Genomic DNA, 23093 nt, shown 5'->3' on the forward strand with positions numbered 1-23093 from the left:
ACTCTCTGGGTTTTCCTTTCATTAAACATATAAAACTTGACTTGTTACTCAAGTTGAAAGGAAAACTAAAGTAGCAAATATTTTAGGAAATGAGCAATGCAGCGTGACATGATAAATGGCTCCTAAATTCTTTATGCATAGATCAAGCAATGATAGCATTAAACACTGCTGAAGTATCACATTATTTTGATTTGGTAGCGATGGCTTTCTGCATTTCATCCCCGATGGTGTTTATAAATATTTTCTGCAATACATTATTTCAAAAATAACACACATCTCCTCTCCCTGTATGTTCCTTAATATGATTCTATCCACTACATTTACATGACCTGTGTGTAAAGGAAGTATTTGCAAAATATGATAATGTTAGTGATGGTTTCAAAACAACAAAGCAGCAGGGTTTCAAGAATTAGGATGCTTTTGTTCTAAACCCATTGCCTACACATTAGGATAATTTGGGGAAGGGGCCCATTTACACTTACCTCTGATCCCATAAAGTCTGGCCCTGTTTCTGATCCTAAGTGCCCAGGTTTGATTGTCTCAGATGGTAACCAAAATCATGGCAGATATAAGGCATGAAACAGCATGGTAGTGCATCTGAGTCACATACAAGCCTTAATTTTGACCTAAAAATAATGAGATGTATGTGAAAAGATCAAGGTGACCTTGTCACTAAACATCACATAAGGTAGCAAAGAGGGAACTACAGTATTTTCTTCTTTTATTACTTCTCTCTGCATAAAAACACTAGCTCCAATATAGAGGAAAAGATGACTTAGGCGCTACTCCCCAAAATAACAGACTACTGCTGGATAAACTGTCAGCACCAAAGGAGAGAAAGAGTGTAAATTTTGTCTAACAAGGAGCTATTATGGTTACTTGAAGCAAAAACACATTTTTCAACCAATCAATCACTCAAAACTTTATTTGTATCCCGCCCCCTCTCCCCCCAGGAGTGGCTAACAACATGAAATAATAAACAAAGCAAATGGGCAATACAAATTAGTAATCATAAAATAAATAATCATAAAGTCAACAAAACACAATTACAGAAACCACATTAAAACAATAAAACAAGGTTAAAAGTGATGTCCAAAGTTAAAGGCCACATCCAAAATTAAAAGCCATATCCAATAAAGCAGTCCTTATTTAACAAGCCAGATCTTCAGATGTTAGGTTCTTCCAATGTCTGGGAGCATAGGTAAGTTTTAATAGCTTTTTGAAAGAGGGCAGAGAAGGGGTCATTCTAATTTCCTTTGTGAAAGAGTTCCAGAGGCAGGGAGCAACTGCAGAGAAGGCCCTCTCTCTTGTCCCCACCAACTCCGTTTAAGGTGGGAATGAGATCAAGAGGAGGGCCTCCCCTAATGACTGCAGCATCCAGGCAGGTCCACCAGCAGCTCCAAAAGCAGCAAAGGCAGGACTGCCCTCCCAACAATCGTGGCAACAGCTGGCTGATGCATTAACAGCGGTGGAATGGAGGCTGAGCAGATGACGAAGATGGCAAAGAGAACCCATGTGGGAGAGCATCTGGACTGGGTGGAGACATTGGTGGAGACACGGTGGAATAAAGAATAATAAAGAGTGATCGGCCACCTGGCAGCACACCCCAACTAGCTCACCAAGGGGACAATGGCGGCTGCACAAAATGTCAGCAGCAACAAAGACAGCAGTGGGAGAGTTGGCAATGACTAGACAGCCTGGTCAAACAGCCCCACTATCCCTCTTTATTGGGGTCTTTCCCTAGACATAGCAGCAAAGGAAGGAAAAGGAAAACTATTGACATAGGTGAAACATTAAAAGTTAACTGGAATGGCAACATGAAGTAGGCTACCAGCAGCCTTAGGATTGTGAGCAGCCACAAGGATTTCTCTCACAGATAGCAACTGGCAAACCTCTCTATCAACACATGTAAGGCAATAGTATAGAAGGCAGGTCTGAAATCGAAGTCCAAGGTTCCCTTGTCTTGTATTCTTGGGTTGAAAAACTGTTGTCTGAATACAGAAAGTAGAGATAAAAAAGATTATCTCAGTTCAACTCTATTAGTGAATTAGAACTCCAGCAGTACACAGCCACAGGGTTTCCTTGGTAGACAAGTCTTGTCTTGACTATGCTGGCTTGGACCAATGAAGTTTACAATCCAACAGAAGCTGGAAGACCACATATTGCCCATTTCTACTAATTAAGGTTTCAGTCAGCTTTGCTATCCACAGCCAAGTTTTAAGGAACAGTACAAGAGTTGTCTGCAAACAGGTTTTCTGAAACCAAGTATGCCATTGGAACAGAATAAAACAAGGTCAATCAACATAAGCCAAAAATAATAAAATCAATGGCCCTCAACAATTCTAAGTCAACTTTTATATACATTTCTCCACTGATATTATTTATAATGATAGCTAAATGGCATTATGCGGTTTTTGTCCTCAATGTTTTCCTTTTCAAATGCTTTTCTGTCCTTGTATTTGAAGTTCCTGTGAAATATTTTTGCTTTTGTCAGACATAACGTGCATTTATTTGTATTACAACTTTTAAAAAATGATTTCAAAAAGCCTACCTAAAGCCTGCCTGAGGGCACCTACAACTTACAGTCTTGTTAGTTGCATGTATAACAAATTAGAATACTTTTGTTTTGGTTTGGTTTTAGCCAAAAAGGCATTTCTGAACTACTCAACTGTTGTTATCCATTACAGAGGTAAAAAGAGATAGCCACATTAATGTATGTCCATATCATATCATGATTAGAATCATAATTTGTTGTTTTGTTTAAAGTATTTGAATATATTTAGGGATGCATGCAAATTGATTTGAATTTAATTTGTTATCTAAGAATTGTAGCTCACTGAACATACTTTGAGCTGTGGTAGCACCCTGGTGTTTTCCATTAAAGAAGGGGAGGCAACTTCAGTAAGCTCGGGCAGCAATTTTGCCCCTCTGTGACACCTGCATACACCACTACCATTAAACCACCACCAACAACAACAACAACAGCTTGCAATTAAGTGTACTTTTGCATTTAAGCAGCAACCAAGGAAAAACATATTTAAAGTAAATATTAGCAAACAACCGTGTTATCTTTGGGATAAAGAATTGCAGGCTAGGGTTCCAGACTTCACCAAGACCAACTTTTTGTCCCTATTGACAGGTAGCAAATCTTGCTTGCATCCAAGTACTATGTGACCTACATATTTAAAGAGACTAATATATTAAAGTAGAATCGAACTGATCATCAAGAGGTAAAAAATAATTAGAATATAGCTTAATCTAAAGATAACAAGTTTTTCTCTTCTTTGATTCCAGAAATGAACAACAATACTAAAAGTCGTTTAAAGTAAACAAGTTTCCTTTTTAAAAAATTATCACCATGCAAAACTCAGTGACATAATTTTTATGGGTACCTTAAGAGGCTGCAAAACAGCTCATGGTATGCATATGTTATCTATGCCTCATCACTAGAGTGCCAGCTCGGTGCAGTGGTTTAGGTGTTCAAAACCCCACTGAGCCATTGAAACACATTGGGGAGGTCACACTTGCTCAGTCCCAGAAGGTAAAGCAACACCCCCGCTGAACAAATTATGCCAAGAAACCCCCATCATAGATCTGCTTTAGAGCCATCATAAGTCAGGCCATGTCTACATGGTCAAAATAAAGTGGGCTCACCTGCTGCTACAGGGAGTCCACATGATGTATGGCTTGATTCACAGCACAGCTGCTGCATCCAGCTGCTAAACTATGTCAATGGAACACAAGCTTTACTCTTGCACTGGATCCAGTTCGAGCCACTGTCCACACATCCAATGAATCCACTGTTGCATTTCCACCAGCAAACAGTTCTCATTAGAGATGTCATTTCTGGCAATGAGTCATATGTATAGAAATGAGACATCACCAGCAAGCTTCTTGCTAATGATGATGCAGCAGTGACAGCCCTAATATGTCCTTGGACTGACTGGTTGTGTCAATAGCTAAAGGGCTCTGGGGACATTCCATCTGCTACATTATCAGATGTAAATCTTATATCAGATTTATATGGTAGGTGTAGATGCAGTCCCTGAAACAACCTGAAGGCACACAGCAACTACATCAATTATGGGCTACATGTTGTTACAAGCTGCAACTAAAAAACATTTAAATGGTTGTCAGGACAAGCACAACACATTTTGGACAGCCCTTTATCCCAAGATCATTCGGATTTTAAAAACACAGATGTTCCTGGGGGGCTGTCTAGGGTGGGTGTCCAGATTTTTCTGGGGTGAGTATCCAGAATTTCTGGGGACCCTCCCCCAAAGCACACAAAGCCCTTTGAAAAGAAAAGAAAACTTTCCCAGCCTCCAATACAGTGTTGCAGCACCTCTCCCGGTGCATAGAAATGACGCGCCTGGAGAGCGGAGGGAGTGATTTTCCTTCTCCCCCTGCTCCCCTGCTCTTCTGACACATCATTTCTACATGCCAGGAGACATGCTGCAACACTGTACTGGAGGCCAGGTAATTTTTCTTTACTTTTCAAAGGGGTTTGGGGGCTGGGTGGGTATTCCCAGAGTTTTCTGGACTAATATAGTCTATAAAACTGAGGGAATGGTGTTTGGACTGCAGTCCAGACACCAGAAATAGTGGTGTCCACTATCTAATTAATTCATTACAAACCAGGGTTTTATTCTGGTTTGTAGCGAATTAATTTAGGATTGTACAGGATGTCATCTGGACAGCCCCTTCTTTATTGTGGAAGTTACCACAATAAAGAGGCTGTCTGGATGTGCCTTTTGTTGCCGAGGAAGAGCAGCAATAGTGTCCCTGTTGCACACACATCTAAGTGAAGGTGCCTAGTGCCTAAAACCATACATAGAATCATAGAATCATAGAATCATAGAATCAAAGAGTTGGAAGAGACCTCAAGGGCCATCCAGTCCAACCCCCTGCCAAGAAGCAGGAATATTGCATTCAAATCACCCCTGACAAATGGCCATCCAGCCTCTGCTTAAAAGCTTCCAAAGAAGGAGCCTCCACCACACTCCGGGGCAGAGAGTTCCACTGCTGAATGGCTCTCACAGTCAGGAAGTTCTTCCTAATGTTCAGATGGAATCTCCTCTCTTGTAGTTTGAAGCCATTGTTCCGCGTCCTAGTCTCCAAGGAAGCAGAAAACAAGCTTGCTCCCTCCTCCCTGTGGCTTCCTCTCACATATTTATACATGGCTATCATATCTCCTCTCAGCCTTCTCTTCTTCAGGCTAAACATGCCCAGTTCCCTAAGCCGCTCCTCATAGGGCTTGTTCTCCAGACCCTTGATCATTTTAGTCGCCCTCCTCTGGACACATTCCAGCTTGTCAATATCTCTCTTGAATTGTGGTGCCCAGAATTGGACACAATATTCCAGATGTGGTCTAACCAAAGCAGAATAGAGGGGTAGCATTACTTCCTTAGATCTAGACACTATGCTCCTATTGATGCAGGCCAAAATCCCATTGGCTTTTTTTGCCGCCACATCACATTGTTGGCTCATGTTTAACTTGTTGTCCACGAGGACTCCAAGATCTTTTTCACACGTACTGGTCTCGAGCCAGGCATCCCCCATTCTGTATCTTTGCATTTCATTTTTTCTGCCAAAGTGGAGTATCTTGCATTTGTCACTGTTGAACTTCATTTTGTTAGTTTTGGCCCATCTCTCTAATCTGTCAAGATCGTTTTGAATTCTGCTCCTGTCCTCTGGACTATTGGCTATCCCTCCCAATTTGGTGTCGTCTGCAAACTTGATGATCATGCCTTCTAGTCCTTCATCTAAGTCATTAATAAAGATGTTGAACAGGACCGGGCCCAGGACGGAACCCTGCGGCACTCCGCTCGTCACTTCTTTCCAAGATGAAGAGGAAGCATTAGTGAGCACTCTCTGTGTTCGTCCACTTAACCAATTACAGATCCACCTCACTGTAGTTTTGCCTAGCCCACATTGGACTAGTTTCCTTGCCAGAAGGTCATGGGGGACCTTGTCGAAGGCCTTACTGAAATCCAGGTACGCTACATCCACGGCATTCCCCGCATCTACCCAGCTTGTAGCTCTATCGAAGAAAGAGATCAGATTAGTCTGGCATGACTTGTTTTTGATAAATCCATGTTGACTATTAGCGATGACTGCATTTGTTTCTAAGTGTTTGCAGACCGCTTCCTTAACAATCTTTTCCAGAATTTTGCCCGGTATCGACGTGAAGCTGACCGGACGGTAGTTGTTTGGGTCGTCTTTTTTTCCCTTCTTGAAGATTGGGACCACATTGGCCCTCCTCCAATCTGCTGGAACTTCTCCAGTTCTCCAAGAACTCTCAAAGATGGTTGCCAATGGTTCCGAAATGACTTCCGCTAGTTCCTTCAATACTCTGGGGTGTAGTTGATCTGGCCCTGGGGACTTGAACTCATTAAGAGCGGCTAGGTATTCCTGGACGACTTCTTTCCCAATTAGGGGTTGGATGTCCTCCAATCCCTCACCCACTCCATCTTGCTGAGGTTGAAGACTCTCTTTTTGTGAGAAGACCGAGGCAAAGAAGGCATTAAGTAGTTCTGCCTTTTCCCTATCCCCTGTCAGCATTGCCCCATCTTCTCCTCGAAGAGGTCCTATCGCCTCCTTGTTTTTCCTTTTTCTACTGACATAAGAATAGAAGCCCTTTTTATTGTTTTTAATGTCCCTGGCAAGTCTGAGCTCGTTTTTTGCTTTAGTCTTGCGGACCTTTTCCCTACAGGTGTTGGCTATTTGTTTGAATTCTTCTTTGGTGATTTCTCCCTTTTTCCACTTCTTGTGCATGTCCCTTTTGTGTCTTAGCACAATGACTTTGCTCCATGAAACACAAAATCCAACAAACACTACTTCCCAACCCTGCCACTAAAATAACAAATTAAAGATCTACCTTTTCATAAAAATCTGAAAATCTCCTCCATGCAGCAATTTTTTGCCTAATGACAAAGCTGGCCCTATCAGAAGTCCCACTGGATTTAGGGGGACTTATTTCTGATTAGATATGAACTGGATTGCATTGTTCATATTGTGTGATTTATTTTCCGACATATTATATAACTCATCATTAGGTTTTTGAGTTCCGTTTTCAAGCATCTTTACATCAAACAAGAACCTGGTAAACTGAGGCTATTAGCTAAATATTCAAATAATTTTATATATATTGCTTTATCCCTAAAATGTCATTTGATCTTTAGTCACTACTGAAGTAAACCCACTGACATTTTTAGTGTGATTAAGTGAAACCTTGCTGATTTCCATGGTTTTACTTTAAGTGCAAATATATCAGGATCTGACCAACTGTGTGTGCACGTGTGTCTCTGTTGAGAGGGAGAGATATAAAATCTAAACCTTTCCATTTAGATCAAATAACCAATAAATCCCAGAGCAGATCTGACTCTAAAGACAGCAGTCATTCTAGTTCTCTCTTAACTCTTGAAGGCTTAAAAGATATCTTTTCAGTTGACAATAATAAGCTAGCACAACGGCTTCAGCATACTGATAAACAAAACAGGCCTTTCAGATCAAAAAGCAGAAGACAGAATGAATTAAGCTGAGAATAAACTGATCCACTGGAGACAAAAACTACTAATTATAGCAAAGCATTAATAAAATGCCCAAATGTGGGTATGCATAAGTAAGTGGAAAGAGAAGAGCGGGTCCAACAAGAGTCTGTGACAGGCAGGTTTTCAGCATCCTGCAATATGTGGTAGATTTCCATTTCCAGAGATGAACTATGACTGCAGGGAAGGTGCAGTCTTCCCCAACCCCCTCCCAAACCATGTGATGCAGGGAGGAAAGAATTGCAAATTAGTACAATGGCTTCTTCTATCCAAAGCTAAGAAGCACTTACTTTACAGCAGTGCTAGTGGTCAAAATGCATCCATAGATTATGTAGCATGCAATCAATTAGTATGTCAGAGAGGTTGCTCAGATGATTTCCCCTATACTTACATCTTATATTCCCTGTTGTAAAAGGAATAATTAACCGAAATCCAATTAGCGCAGATTTAGAACACCTGTTTCCTCAATCCTTTGAATAACTTTCTAATATTTATTTATTTCAAACCCCCCTCCCAACTCTTTGTTTTAAGATGAAATACACATCCTTATCTAGTTGCTCTTAGGAAATCTACAGATTTGCATATACAATTGAAGGAGGAGAACACTCATTGTAACAGACTTCAAATACCTAGTGATATTATATAAATAAACAGACTGGATGTAACAAAGGGGACATGTTCCTTCAAAAATGAGTAACACAGTCTCACAATATATATCTTTAAATGCTTTTCCTCCTTTCAGTGGTGAGTGCAGGATTTTCCAGCCGGATTAATGAAATCTTTTTCTGATGTTACATTTTAAAGACGTTTTAGATATGGGAGTTACATAATGAGACTTCCTTTCCTCCGTTGAAACTTATGTGGCTCTCATCTTACAGGAATATATGACTTCTTTGCAGAAATGAGTTCTGAAACATGCAAGGGGAGTCAGAGATTCTGAAAAATGTGATGTGGCTTTCTTTTGGAAGTCAAAGGAAAATAAATTATGCAAACTTACAGAATGTATCAGAAAGTACAGAGAGGGCAAGTAAAGATCTACCCTTTCTATTTCTCACACAACAAATGATACACAACCACTGTAATTTAAAATAAATCATACACTCACAACAGTGGGCCAGTTCCAGGCCCGTAGCCAGGATTTCGTTTGGGGGGGGGGGGCTGAATGTTTTTCAGGGGGGTGTCGGGGGGCTGAGTTTCGGGGGGGCTGAGTCTGAGTGAAAGAGGGTCTAGCCTAGCAAACATTTTGTTTCATTACCCCAATACCCCCATGCATATGGGATATATTGAGTATGGTGATCAGATCATGATATGAATAAACATAACAGTTTAAATAATGCACCAGTAAGGCCTTTTCATGAACCACCATGAGAATTTCAGGGGGGGGGGGTCTGAAGCCCCTCAAGCCCCCCCCCCCCCCCCGGCTACATGCCTGGCCAGTTCATACAATGACTTCACAATGTATCACTTTCCTTCAGTCACCCCTCAATGGTGAACAAAAACATCAGCCTCCACAATGTCCAAAAAACATATAGAGGTGTATGACTGAACTATGTTTGCTTATCTCACCAATAAGATGCCAACCATAGTAGTATCTTTGAGTTATAACACAAGCCAACAAAATCAAACTTTTTGTAATAATCAGAAATGAGTGTAGCAAAGTTTAAATCAATTTTATTTTGATTTTTAAATATGTCTTTATTTTTTCTATCATGTCAATTTTTTAAAATATGATGAATGATACATTACAGTGGACTACTGTAAAGTCTGTACATTTCACATCTTATTAGTGTAACACATGTCAAGTATTTGTCATCAGATATAATTTTAGGTAATTCTTATAGAGTTTTTGTGCTGAATTCAGATCTGTGTTTATTTTTTCTCTATCGCGTGTAGTTAATTAATGCATTTACGCATTGATATAAATTAGATTCTATTAATATCAGTGCATCAATGCATTAATTATTTTATTAGCCTCATCGCAAAACTACACATGATAGAGAAAAAAATAAACACATATTTGAATTCAGCGCAAAAAAAATCTATAAGAATGACCTAAAATTATATCTGATGAAAAATACTTGTTGGCTTGTGTAATGGCAGAAGCGGGGGGGGGGGGGGGGGAATCAATGACTATGCCAATGACATGTTATATAGGTTGAGCATCCCTTATCCAGAATTCCAAAATCCAAAACACTCCAAAATCATCTACATGTGTGGATGAGATAGGGAGACCTTTGGGTTTTGATGGTTCAGTATACCCAAACTTGTTGTGTGCACAAAATTATTAAAAATATTGTTCATACAATTACCTTTAAGTTATGTTTATAATGTGTATAATGAATTTCATGTTTTAGACTTGGATCCCACACCAAGGTATCTCATTATGGACATGCAAGTCCTAGAACATCTGGGGGAAAAATCAAAATATAGAACACTTCAGGTCCCAAGCATTTCATATATGGAAAACTCAGCCTTTACCAGAAGTACTGATAAAATGGCACTTTCCCTGGGTCATTTCTGGTTCAGTGCAAAAAAAAGAAAGAAAAAAGAATAGTGATGATATTGTTTTCTGGATGACCTAGAAACACAATTTCAAAAAGACCCACACAAAAATGGCTCCACGTGTTATTAGAGGTAGGTTGATAGAACCAAGAGACCAGCATGAACTAGCACCTTCTGTGTTACAATATGACCACAAAAATATTCAAGGAATGAATTTTAGCTGCAGTAAGTAGGTGGTAGATGAATTGACCTAGATAACTCAAGTGAGATTATTCTAGCATTTTTCTGTATCATCCTTATCCAAATCCAAGTTGAATGTAAAATTATCCCATTGTGATTATTTTCCGTAATTTCAGTAGTGTAAAATATATGCTAAAAATAAGAATGAAGTTAAAAAGAATGAAATAGATGCAGACTGCTAAGGAAAAAAAGATGAATTCACAGTAAAGGTTTTCATAAACAGGATTCTATTTTAACACCATTAACTGAAGTGGAAGGTTGCCCAGAAAACAATAGAATTTACTTTTAAGTATCAAACGCCAGTGGCATATGTTCCACGCAATTCTAAATATTCCTTCCATTACTTTACTCTCATCCCAAATAAATCCTCCATGAATTCAGTCCCAGCTCAACATCAGCAGTTGCACAACCAAAATAAGCAACTGAAGATGGGGGGGGGGGGGGGGGGCAGGTGCTGAAAGAAGAGTCTAGACTCATCTCTATAAAGCCATTTAGTGACACTAACCATGACCGTGTGCAACGGCTTTGTACAGCTCATCTCCTTGATCACCTCCTCTGTTTTTGTACATAGTATGTCATATACTCAGTTATACAGACTGCATCAGAGGGAACATAAGGAGACAGAGCAGCAAAATCAATGCCAAAAAATACAGGCTGCAATGCTATGTCCATTTACCCAAGAGAAAGCCAAGAGAACTCACTGGGAGTTCCTTCTCCATAGAAGGATTGGGTTGTAATATTATGTGCTACTTTATGAACTATCCCACAAATGCAAGCTAATCCAATAAAATAAATCAAGTCCCCCAGTTCACTGAGTATAATCTATGATCTATACATTATAAATGAATACACCTGTATGGTGATACAGTAAGCAATTTAGAAATAAAGCTGGTTATATTGTTATTGTACTGTTTAGAAGCCCGACGACATTATAACTGAGGAGATATTCCCTTCATGAATGGCTCAGAAGCATACACCAGAAAATGAAGGTTACAGGAGATTTGGAAGGCGAGGATCTAGTTTCCGAGGGTTGAAATTCAGCATCCAAGTTTGGTTCGGAGAAAGTAGAAACAAATACATGGGGGTAGAGGGGGAAGTGATAAAATGAATGACAAAAGAGAAGGGCAGGGAATAGCAATGCTGTGCAATGTCTAAGCAGGTCAGGTTGTACACATATGAAGCCAAGTGATCTGAGGGTAAAAAGCCAATTAGTGGATTAAAGGGTAAGGACCTACTGAAATGGGGATGGGGTGTGTGTGATAATATAGCCAGCAAAGGGAGAGGATTGAATAAAAGAAGTGATAAGAGTATTCAATTGAGAGGAAATGCTGTCAGGTGCTGAATGGAGAAAGAAGAGAAAACAATAGAAACAAAACCTGTCATTTAATCAAAGCCTGAGGTAGTGAAAATCTGGAACCCCTCCAGCCGCCCACAAAAAAAAAAAAAGAAAAACCTAGTTTGGTCTCAAGCTCCCACTAAAGTGTTATCATTGCTAAAAGGGGGAACAGATGGAAGATTTGGCCACTACTGTATAAAATTAAATGAGTAGCAATTAGGGTATAGAGTGATTATAAATGGTTACCACTAAATTCTCTCTGTTTACAAGTTGTACACATAAAAGGGACATTGTATCTGGAAACCTTGAAATAATGCCTCTTATATGGGCCCGAAACAAAAAAAAAGGTAATCAGACAATGCCCATCTTGAAGACTTGAGCCTGGCACCTATAAAATCAATATGGCTACCAACCCCTTTCAAACTTCTGTAGTGTTAACTTTTCACCAGAAAATTTATTCCTACTTGGCCCTAAAGGTGCCAGCAACTAAAAGAAGTGAGTCACAGGTGAAGCAAAGTTACCCTAAATCTCACCTTTCAGAAGTAGTCATGTTCCACTTCTTTCTTCCTTGGTGTCCAAAGGCTCCTGTAAGGCAGACAATGGGAAACAAATGAAGAAGAAATATATCGTAAATATCAACATAGACTTCACAACCTCTGAGGATGCTTGCCATAAAAGCAGGTGAAACATCAGGAGAGAATGCTTCTAGAACATGGCCATATAGCCCGAAAAACCTACAACAACCCAGTGTTTCCAGCCATGAAAGCCTTCGACAATACATCAACATTTTTATTGGGACAGCCGATTCTGTCAGAAACAAATACTCAGTGCAATCTCCATTTCTATCTTGAATGTTTCCAATTAACTGCAGTGGCAATCCTTATTAATCCTCTGTCATCCCATTTTTTCAGCTGCTTTCAAACTGTCTTGGTTTCTTTCTCCTCCACCCACTTAACCCCTTTGTCCTGAGCTTTTTTTACTTGCAGTACACTGAGTTCAAAATGCAAAAGTAGTTTGCATTCAGTGAACTCAGCAGAAGGAGATGAGAGGAAGGGGCAAAGACTTCCTTAGTTGTTATTGTTACATGCCTTCAAATCATTTTTGATTTATTGTGACCTTATAGATAGGATTTACTCAGAGGCAGTTTGCAGTTGCTCTCTTCTGAGACTGAGAGAGTATGACTTGCCTAAGGTCACCCTGGGAGTTTGCATAGCCGAAAAAGGATTCTAACCCTAGTCTCCTAGAATTCTGGTCCAGCATTTGAACTTTCACACCAAATGCTTTCTTCCCTTCCAGAAAACTTATAATATAGCTCCTTTTTTGACTAAAATTTCCAGAACTTATACATGCATATGTAAGGCAAGAGTATCTTAGTAAACAACAACAATACTCTTGATCATGAAAGATGTTATGGTGTAATAAGAGGCCACCTCTAAAAAGTGCAGCATCTATTTTGTTTATTTCAGAAAAGGTAAGAAAGGTTTGCTACTTATAGGGGCCTTGAACGTCCACTACCATTGTTTACATCTATCAATTTCTTGCACATTTCAGGACATATAAACCTTACTCCAGAAAGAAAAAGAGAAAAGACAGTACAAGCAATAACACAGATGATGATAGGATCTGTGTTATTACTCAATTTCCTAAGTTAGGAAATGACTGGGACTACATATCCCACCATAGAGCTATACTAGGATAGCACATAGTTCCTTTCAGAGCAAGTTTACGAGTGTTTCTGTAGCCCTGGAATCATAAAACTGAAAGAGATCACAGGACCATCCAATCCAATTCGGGATCACAATCATCTCTGTTTATAAACTTCCAAGGAAGGAGACTCTTCCATACTTCATGGCAATGCATTCCACTGTTAAACAGTTGTTATTATCAGGAGACTCTCCAAATGTTTAGATGGAATCTATTTTCCTTTAGTTTGGATCCATTACTTTGTGACTTGGGTTCATTCTTTGGAAGCTTTTAAACAGAGGATGGATGGCCATCTATCAGGGGTGCTTTGAATACAATATTCCTGCTTTTTGGCAGGGGGTTGGATTGGATGGCCCATGAGGTCTCTTCCAACTCTATAATTCTATAATTCTATGATTCTATCTACATGAGCCAAATACTCTAGGGCTGATCTGGAGTGGAATTCTTTGGATAAGCCCCATGGGATCCACACTGGTTAGCTCTGTACTGCTGTGGTATCGAGAAGGAGTCCACACCAGGCTAAACCTAGTTTGGCCCCTGTTCTCCTGTCACCATCGTAGTAGTGGCTCAGGAGCTCCACTCCTTGCCTTTGTTGGTGCTTGGAAAAGAACCAGTGCAACTCGGCGAGGGGAAGGGGAAAGAGCCAATATCTTCAAACAGCTCAATACAGATATTGCATGTGTTAATTAATATGTCTGGGAGAATGGAAACTCACATGCCTGAGGCTATACATTTATACTTTATCATTATGGGTTTTTTTAAACTTAGACTTTGTGTACTCTTTTTGTATACTCATAACTAGTGATCCATTTCACCTTCTTATGTTGGATATTCTCTGCTTTAAATATACCCAGATACCATATTTATTAGATTCTAATGTTCACCTTTTTTGACTAGATCACCTCCCCAAAATTAGGGTGCACATTACATTTGTGTAATATGTTAAATATTTTTTTAAACTTTGGGGTTTTGAAAAGTGAGATGCGCATTAGATTCAATAGCGCATTAGGTTTGAGTAAATATGGTTCATCATGGTTGAGGCTTTTAATGAAATTTCCACCAGAGTGCTTAATTCTCTCTGATTCAACAATTTTACCATTTATTAGTAGTAACAATTCTAACATTAACAATACTGAATAATTCTAAATTCCATAAAAGTGTCTTGGTTAGATATTCTTAAAGCCTTCAACAAAAATTTAATTTCTGATGGTCACTTTCCAAGTAGTACTCAATCATTCAAATAGAAAAAAAATATTTCTTTTCAATCTTTCATATCTCCAATTTCCTTTCTTTAATTTCATGACAGTGGTATCAATTCAATTATAAATAATACCAGAGAGAAAGAATCACCTTGAAAATTGCATACCTAATATTAACTCTGCCAAATTCTTCTCCACCTGCTGTTAAACTGGTAGTCCATGATTTGACTGGACTGGAAATGAGTTATCGGATGTTTCTGATGATTGCTAAAGTTACAAGATATTTTTGATTCATTAAAGATTTTTTAAAATCTTGAAATTGTAGGACTTATTTTCTATAGTCAGTCTGTGAAATATAGAAAATGTAATTTGTCCTTCACGGTTTTTCAATATCATTTTATCAATTATTAATTGGTCTTTTGTTCCTCCAAATTAAGGGCAATTACCCCTCTGTTCCTCTCTCTGTATGTGTTCGAGTTGCCTTTAAACTCATAGCAATCCTATAAATACTCAAGAGATGGTTTAACCAGATCCTTCTTCTCAAATATAACATGCAGCACCTGATATCCACTGATAGTCTTCCATCCAAATACTAATTGTTCCATTTTTCATTTTTCAACCTTTCATCCACTAAAGTTTTTAAAGTTTCTCTCTTTAATTTTATGACGTTTTACTCAGGTCAAGTTGACCATTTTGATTTCCAACCTTTTGGTGTTTTCTTCAGTTTATCAATCCCATATTCTAGATTTCCTGAGTGTATTCCTGTTACACTATACAGGAATTGGTTGGAATTGGTAGAACCACCAAGTTGACATGTTCTGTAACTTATTTCAGTTCTTTCTTTGGTGCAAGTTTGAAATGTGGTAGCCCTTTTCAGTTTGAATGTTACTTATTTCCTCAGTAATTGCCCTTTGTAATTCAGGGTTTTTGGAGAACAAGAATTAATACTTCTTTTCTTTGTAATTTTATTTTGAAATTTCCTCATTTTCTAAAATTCTAATACTAGCTTTGTTTTCAATTAGTAATCCATATACTTTCTTTTTCCAAGTTAGCAGTTTCCATTGATCCTTCTCACTCTTACCTCTTTGTTCTTCTGCTTTATTGATCTTTCCTTGCAATTTTTCAAGTTTCTGCACTAGAGGCTGGGAATGTTTCTTTCCAGATAGTATAATTCTCTTTTGGTGACCTTGGGCTGGTGGATTTGCTTTATAATAGGATTCCATTATTAATTTGTTTCCTAATGCTGTTCATTTCTTCTGCTGTGGTTAGTCTTCTAGTAGCTTCACAGCATCTTACTCTGGTTGCCTAGTAAAATATAGAGCCCTGTAAACCATTTTTAGGTAATGTCAGGAACTCTAATATCTGACACCATCATTGTTGACCTGCTATGGGGTTGCTTTTGGTCTCTGCAGCATATTTAATAAGTTTGAGTCACTCTTTGTTCTGTCCCCTCAGCAAAAGTTTGTCTGATTTTAATAACTTTACCAATAGCCAATTCCAGTGCATAGAAAAGTACCACCAATAAATGAGAAGGTGGGGGGGGGGGGGTTAAAAAATCCTTCCCCCAAAACTGTGATTCTAGTAGCTGAGGTATAGTTAAAACATTAATGGAATTAAACTATAATTACGCCACCTCCCTTTAGACTCGTGGGTTAAATTGGGTTTTAATAACTACTCGTATGTGGTTTTTAGTCTAGATTTTAAAATTGTTGAAGGTTGATGTATATAATCCCTTGGGTTTGACGTGGATGTGCGGGACTGGTTCCCCCTGTTATGATCTGGTCATTGACTGTAATAAAGTTTACTACTTCAACTATAAATAGCAATTTGTTAAATGCTAAGCTGAAACAATTTAAAACATACAATTAGAAATAATAAAAAGCAGTTTTTAAAACAGTACAGTTAGAACAGCAGATTATCCCATTAAAAACTTTTTCATTAATAAAACCATTCAATTCTCAAAAACCCATTAGAATATTTTGAAAAATATTTCCCTGTCAGTAGTGGAACAGCAAGGAAGGGGCCATTGTAGTCTCCCTTATCAAGAAATTCCAAAGCACACAGATTATGTATAGTACTTTCTCCAGGATAACTTAATCCTAATACATTGAAAAGTGGGTAGATTTATTATATATGATTAGCAAGTGAACTACATAGGTATGTCCAGAGTCCCTTGTTGATAATTTTATCTTTTTAAAAAACATCTCCCCCAGAACTTCCGTTTTAGGCTAAATTCAGTGGACTTGCTAGTTCCAGGCCTTATCAACAATGTCCAAGTGCATAGAAAAATTGGAGTCTAATACAATATCAAGTGGTGGAGAGATATCCCTGGCACAACTTTGCTTACCACTGGCATGCAGACTTTTAGGAACTCCAACCAGTTATAGGCCATTGTGATATCCATAGATATTATCAAAATCCTCAAGTTCCATGTTGTCTTGAAATATCTTTTAACCAAGGAAATACATCCATGTTTGCTTTGACATTTCATTTTAGGGGAAGGTCAATGGCACATCTGGCTTTAATACTTTGCTTTTTTTTAAATTAATTTGCAAAGTGCTTCAGAAAGAATAAGAGGGCTATCTATATGCTCTCTGAAAAACACAGATGATGGAGGAAATATTAAAGAATATAATACATTCCTTAAACTTTTCATTTCATTTTATTTCAATTTGTTTTACAATTGGGTTGCTGTGAGTTTTCCAGGCTGTATGGGCATGTTCGAGAAGCATTCTCTCCTGATAGTCTCCCTGAGTCCCGTCCCCCCCCCCGGGGGGGGGGGGTTAAGAAGGGTGGGGTACAAATATCTGAAATAAATAATAATAAATGATGTTTCACCCACATGAGAGAATAATTCTGGAGCATGGCCATACAGTCCAAAAAAACCCACAGCAACCCAGAGTCCTTCCACACAGCCCTTTATCCCAGAATATAAAGGCAGAAAATCCCACATTATCTGAGTTTGGACTCTGGCCATGAAAGCCTTCAACAACACATTGTTTTATAATTGTTTTATTATTAAATAATAATAAATTTGATTTCATTCATGGAACCTGATTAATGAGGTTATTTTTATGAGTCTGTTTACAATAGAACCAAAGATCGGCTTTAGAAAGTTTCAGGTGTAAAAACAGGTCTACATGAGTCTCAGCAAAAGGATCATAGAATCTATTGAACAGAGATCACCAATGCCTATCATTTATAATAGGGAACTACAGGACTGGAGGTGAGCAGTGCAAATTCCTACCTATTCCTAACAGATTCTTTGGTTAACCTCATCCTTTAGAGAGAGAAAAGCATGCTGCAAACCTGCCCTTGTCTCATAAATTCACATGAAGTCAGGTGATGGAGGATATTATCTCTGGCATTAAAACAATCACCTTGTGCATATGGACTGGAGAGGAGGTACCTAGGCAGCAAGCTCTGTAGAGCAGTGATAGAGGGAAAGGGGCATTGTGTTTGAAGAAAACCATAATCAAATTAAACAAACAAGTTAGTAATAGATACAGACATCCTTACCTCTATTCCATGAGCTTGTAAGATTCCCGTGTGCATTATCAGCAGGTTTACATCCTCAATTTTTATTGTAATCTTATGACGCTTTATTTGTAACTTATATGAAAAGAATCACATTGATTGGGGCAGATTTAACTCGGTAAAAAACCTATTCTGCTGAGATTGTCTGTGCAAGGTGATTTTATCAAGTTCTCTTTTGGTTCCATTTTCTTTCTCATCCCCATCCCCAGGGGAGATCACAGCCTGGCTTGCAGAGCAAATTGCCCTAAATTGAGTTCTTTCTCTGCCATATACAGGCCTTCCTTTGGCTCTTCAGCTTGAAAACTTCGTGCATTCTTTTCCCTTCTTCTTCTTCTCCCTTAACGTCATCTTCCCCCCTCCCCCATTGCTTTCCCAATTAAAATGGAGAAGTTTGCACCGATACCTGCTCCCAATTAAATGAATACTGCATTACCAAGCACACACTCTAGATCGTCTTTACCCTCCCTTCATTAGCTTTACTCCTCCGAGGCTGCCTGGCTGCCTGCCAAGGACTTATGGCAAGAATTCAAAAATCTTGTACACTTTATCCCATCCAAATCATTCTTGAATTTAAGCAGCCGACTCCTTGGACCCAGCATGAGAAACATTAGGAAGTGATTCAGGGAGAAGAGACAAAAGGAAGAATAAAGAAAATGATTTATTTGGGGGAGGAGGGAGGTGGAAAAGCTCCCATAAAAGAACCAAAGTTAAAAGAGGTTAAACTTCCGGGCTAATTGGTCGTGCTTCCTTTGGAGGGATATATATATATATATATATCCTGCCTGAAAGGTAACAAATGGCGATAAGGATTTCCTGCGTTAGTTAGGTGGCTATTCATGCCTACAGGAAACACATCATCCTCTTAACACCTCGGGCATGTTGGCTAGTGCTCACTCAAATTACACAGCAGCATAGAAAAACCCAGCTAATCAGAGACTTAAGCAGCTGCTTTAAAACACACACACAGAGAGATTCCCATCTAATTTTCCAACACAGCATACCACAGTATCAGCTATTCTCATCTGACACTTGGAATAGCTAATATCATGTCAAGCTGTCAGCAATGATAGCCATATTGTCAAGTCTGAAATAACAGGGAAAGGCACTGCAGTCTTGGTGTTACCATTTCAAACTACCCTTTTTTAAAAAAGAGGAAAAAAGAAAAAGAAAAAATACCTTTCCCATCATAGATTAGGTAAGCTTGCCATATTTATCAAGCAAAGATTTGTCAAACAGTTAGGCATAACTTGGTATGCCTGTAGGCAGGCAGTACAAGACAGTAATAACATGTTAGCGCTGTGAATAACATAAAATTAGGTAGACCAGGGGAAGCTTCTAAGGAAACCTTTTGGAAATGAGTTTGGGTCTCGTTTTTATTTTATTTTCACCATGCAGTAAGAAGCATGTGAAAAGGAAAAAACAGCAGGAGCAATGATAACAACCTTTGCATTTCATTCTTGGTGGCACATTGGGCCAGTGGTTCGTTATGGCTCTCAGAGTCCTTTAACCCAAAAGCTATCTGAGCCTCCAAAGACTCCCTACACACACACAGAGAGAGAGAGAGAGAGAGACGCACATGCATGCACACACCATTTTACCAACAAAACAGTAATCTCAAACAGAATTACATCTGTTGATATTGTAGCTAAATTTCCACTCTGCCCTCTGGAATTACCCCATTTTGCTTCCATCCCAAACTGCCATAGTAACAAAATGGCTGCTGTTAGCATCCCTAAAACCTATGCTGAAAGATACTTTTGCAGATACTCTCAGAAGAATCTATGGTGCTGTCTTTCAGCAGGCATTGCTGCTGCCAGATTGAACTGGAGAGCTCCATGCTCACATATCAGAGGCAAAATAGACATTTGTAAACTCGGCTTAGTGGCTGTCTGATTGAGTTTATATGGAAACTAGCATAACTGGCCCACACGAGAAGTCACAGAGCCACCAAGATCGACCTTCCCCTGCTCTTCAGTTTCACTTTATGCCTAAGGACCTCATCACATTGATGGGGTCACCTATACCAATTCACCAGCCTCCATGGTGAATTGGCAGGGAAGCGGGGCAATCCTGGCACCCCACACCCTGCCCAGCAGAAGTGAGGAAGGGTCTCTACACAGCTTGTCCCCACGGTAGCCTCACTGTTCTAAATTGAATGCAAGGAGGCTCCCATGTTGGTGGCGCTGTGTCCTACCATGCTGCCACCCCAGTTGAGCAACACAACCCTGCCAGAAGTGAGGATGCATCATTTGTGTGGAGCTCCATCCCTCAACTGGGGCAGCAGCATCCTAAGTGCTTACTGAGGAATGCTGCCCCAGCAAGAGAGAACCAGCAATTGAATAAAGCCAGGAATTCAAAGCAATAACAAAGTTGCTGTGATTTCCCACTTTTCACATGTGCTTCTGTGCAAAGTAAGGAGTGCTATGCTGGGAGGTTGGGAGAGTGAAAATGCACCTCCTTACTGTACTGTGAGTTCACAAATGTTTGGCCCACAGGGAAGATGTGTTCAGAATCTGCACTACTCTCCTTCCTTTGCTGTCAATATGGGGTTCTGCTGATCACCAAGATGTTGGGTAGAATGTTTTGCCATCATGGATGAATCCATGCTTCATGTATTTGTAGGGGTTATCTACCCTGTCTGAATGATGATGAGAATTTTGGGACTATTGGCTTGGAAGGTATCATATTTTTTAAAAAACAGCCATTTAGTAGGAACTTTTAGGAGAGACTGCAGCCCAGAAAGTATCAGCAAGCAGGGCCATAGCCAGAAAAAAATTTCAGGGATGGTTGAAAATTTGGGGGGGGTGGGGTGAAATCTGCCTCCTAGCTCACACTGAAGCAAAGAGCACAGCAGGGGGCAGAGCAGCCTTCAATAACCTGCAGCTCCACCCCTATCAACCACCTCCACCAAGTCTGGTCTCCTTAATGAGAGCATTCAACATCCCCCCCTCCAAACTTGGTTGCTTCTCTACATCGGCTATTGCTGCAAGTAATGACAATGTGAATAAACTGTCAATATTTGCTTGAGATAGTGCTTTCAGTTCTGGAGGGACTCTTAATTTTTTGTGTCTCATAGACTTAGCATGGGGATTTGGTTAAGCAGGTAAAATTCATGAGTAAACCAGGTTTTTTTTAAAACCTGAAAAAATTCGGGAGGGGGGGGTTGAATCCCTAACCCCACCCCCCACCCCCAGCTACAGGCCTGTCAGCAAGTACCCAAAAGGGGTTATCATGAGTAAAAGCTTAATCTCTGGTCTGTCAATATGGGTCAGGGGAGGACTGTTTTTGACGATCACAGAATGGGGTTCCTCTTTTTGATCCACTTAAAGGGAAGTCTCACCCTCATCTAATCAGGTAGATTTCTTCAGCGGGGGGGGGGGGGGTGCCTCACCCTTGGTACTGGTAGATTGAGAGATTTTATGACCTTCCAGCCCCATACAGTTGCACTGTGTTGACCCCTTAGAAATGAATGTCAACAGTTAAATAAATGGTTTTAGTTACTGAAGTAGTGTAATGCTCTTTTAGTCGGCAGTGGCAATGATCTTCTACTGAGATGTCATGGAAACTGGTTTCAGCAGTGTTATACCAGTAATCTCCATTCTAGGATTCTGATATTATGCTAGCTGTTCAGACAAACCTATTTGGCCCCAAAGTAGGTTGCTAGTCACAACTGGAAAAGACCCTTTAGATCAATGGGAACTCAGTGAGTCAATGTTTACATAAATCCCATCAATTTAATGGGTCTACTCTAGTTGGGACAAGCAACTGCCTTTAGACCAGGTATAGCAAGAAAAGATTCAATTTAGCAATGTAGCAATGAAACAGCCAATATAATGGATTCAGGATTTGCTATACTGTACAAAGAAGAAAGTTGCAGGATTTGACAGCAATGTGGATGTGAGCTGAGAAGGAATGGGAGAGCAGAGGACTAATAACACTGTCCGGTGAGAAAGGGAGAAATACTATAACTCTGACAGTAACACAGAAGTATATGAAATGGTTCTAACTTCACAGTATTCAGTTTGATATGTCATTTAAACATCCAGAGGGAGATGTCAGCAAGAACATTAGAGATATTGAAGTGAACACAAGGTGAAAGGTCAGAGTTGTGAAATACATCAGGGAGTCATCAGGGCATCTGTCATGGCTTTGCATGGGTCAAAGATGGAACAGAACATTTTCCTGAACAGGCAGAACACTTTACTTACATTTACCATACAACCATGCAAAGAAATTTGTAATCTATCCTGTTTGTCACTTAAAACACTTCTTGAAGGGTAGTTGTTATCCCCATTGTAGAGGCTGTGTACTGAGGCTGAGAACTAGTGACACCTCTAAGCATTTCAATAAGTTCATAACTCAGGATGCATTTGAAACTAGAGCTCTCAGGTCCACATACAACATAGTAAAGACAACAATTAGCAGTTATAGTCCTCCCTTGATTGTATGCCTTTGTTGTAAAGGAAGCAGGTTGCTTGGCTGATTTCTGAAGGTTGCTTGGGGGAGAGGATCTTTCTGAATATGGAAAGTAAAAGTAAAAGTGACATTACTAACAACTGAATCTAGCCTTCTGCCTGACATGCTCATTTTCTTATGTTTTCCAAAGGTTGGTTGCTTTTCCTGCCTCCAGGGCTTGCACACAGGTAATTTATTATTTACTTAATTGTATATTGGTCCTAAATAAAATAAAATAAAATAAAAGTGTAAAACCTTTTTGACTGACTGAATAAATGAGTTTATATTTAAGCATGAAGAATTTGCCCACTTTCTGCCACATAGGGATTACAAAGATCATTGCAGCTCACAGACTAGACAGGAAAAACAAAGCCTCAGCAATCAGAAATACATTTTCTGAAACCCGTACAGCAAAATGTAGGATAAAGGGCCTCTTTAAAAGCAGTGCACATCACAGATGCATTGACAATGAAGGTCCTTTAATCTATGACAAAGCAGCATGAGAGAAATAGAGAAAAAAGTTTTACTTAACTCCCTGCTGAGATCCATCTGAGAAATTCAAGATGGAGT

General features: G+C 39.4%; 1 long non-coding RNA gene across 2 annotated transcripts in view; it reads right to left on the reverse strand.

Moving 5' to 3' along the window:
• Nucleotides 1-23093, reverse strand: part of LOC132762048 (uncharacterized) — a 200606-nt gene that overhangs the window by 52358 nt on the left and 125155 nt on the right. For both annotated transcript variants that reach the window (XR_009630067.2, XR_009630068.2), the window contains one exon: nucleotides 12162-12213. This is a non-coding gene — a long non-coding RNA (uncharacterized lncRNA). The remainder of the gene's footprint in view (nucleotides 1-12161; nucleotides 12214-23093) is intronic.

Source organism: Anolis sagrei, chromosome 1 (assembly GCF_037176765.1).
Source record: "Anolis sagrei isolate rAnoSag1 chromosome 1, rAnoSag1.mat, whole genome shotgun sequence".
Classification (NCBI taxonomy): Eukaryota; Metazoa; Chordata; class Lepidosauria; order Squamata; family Dactyloidae; genus Anolis; species Anolis sagrei.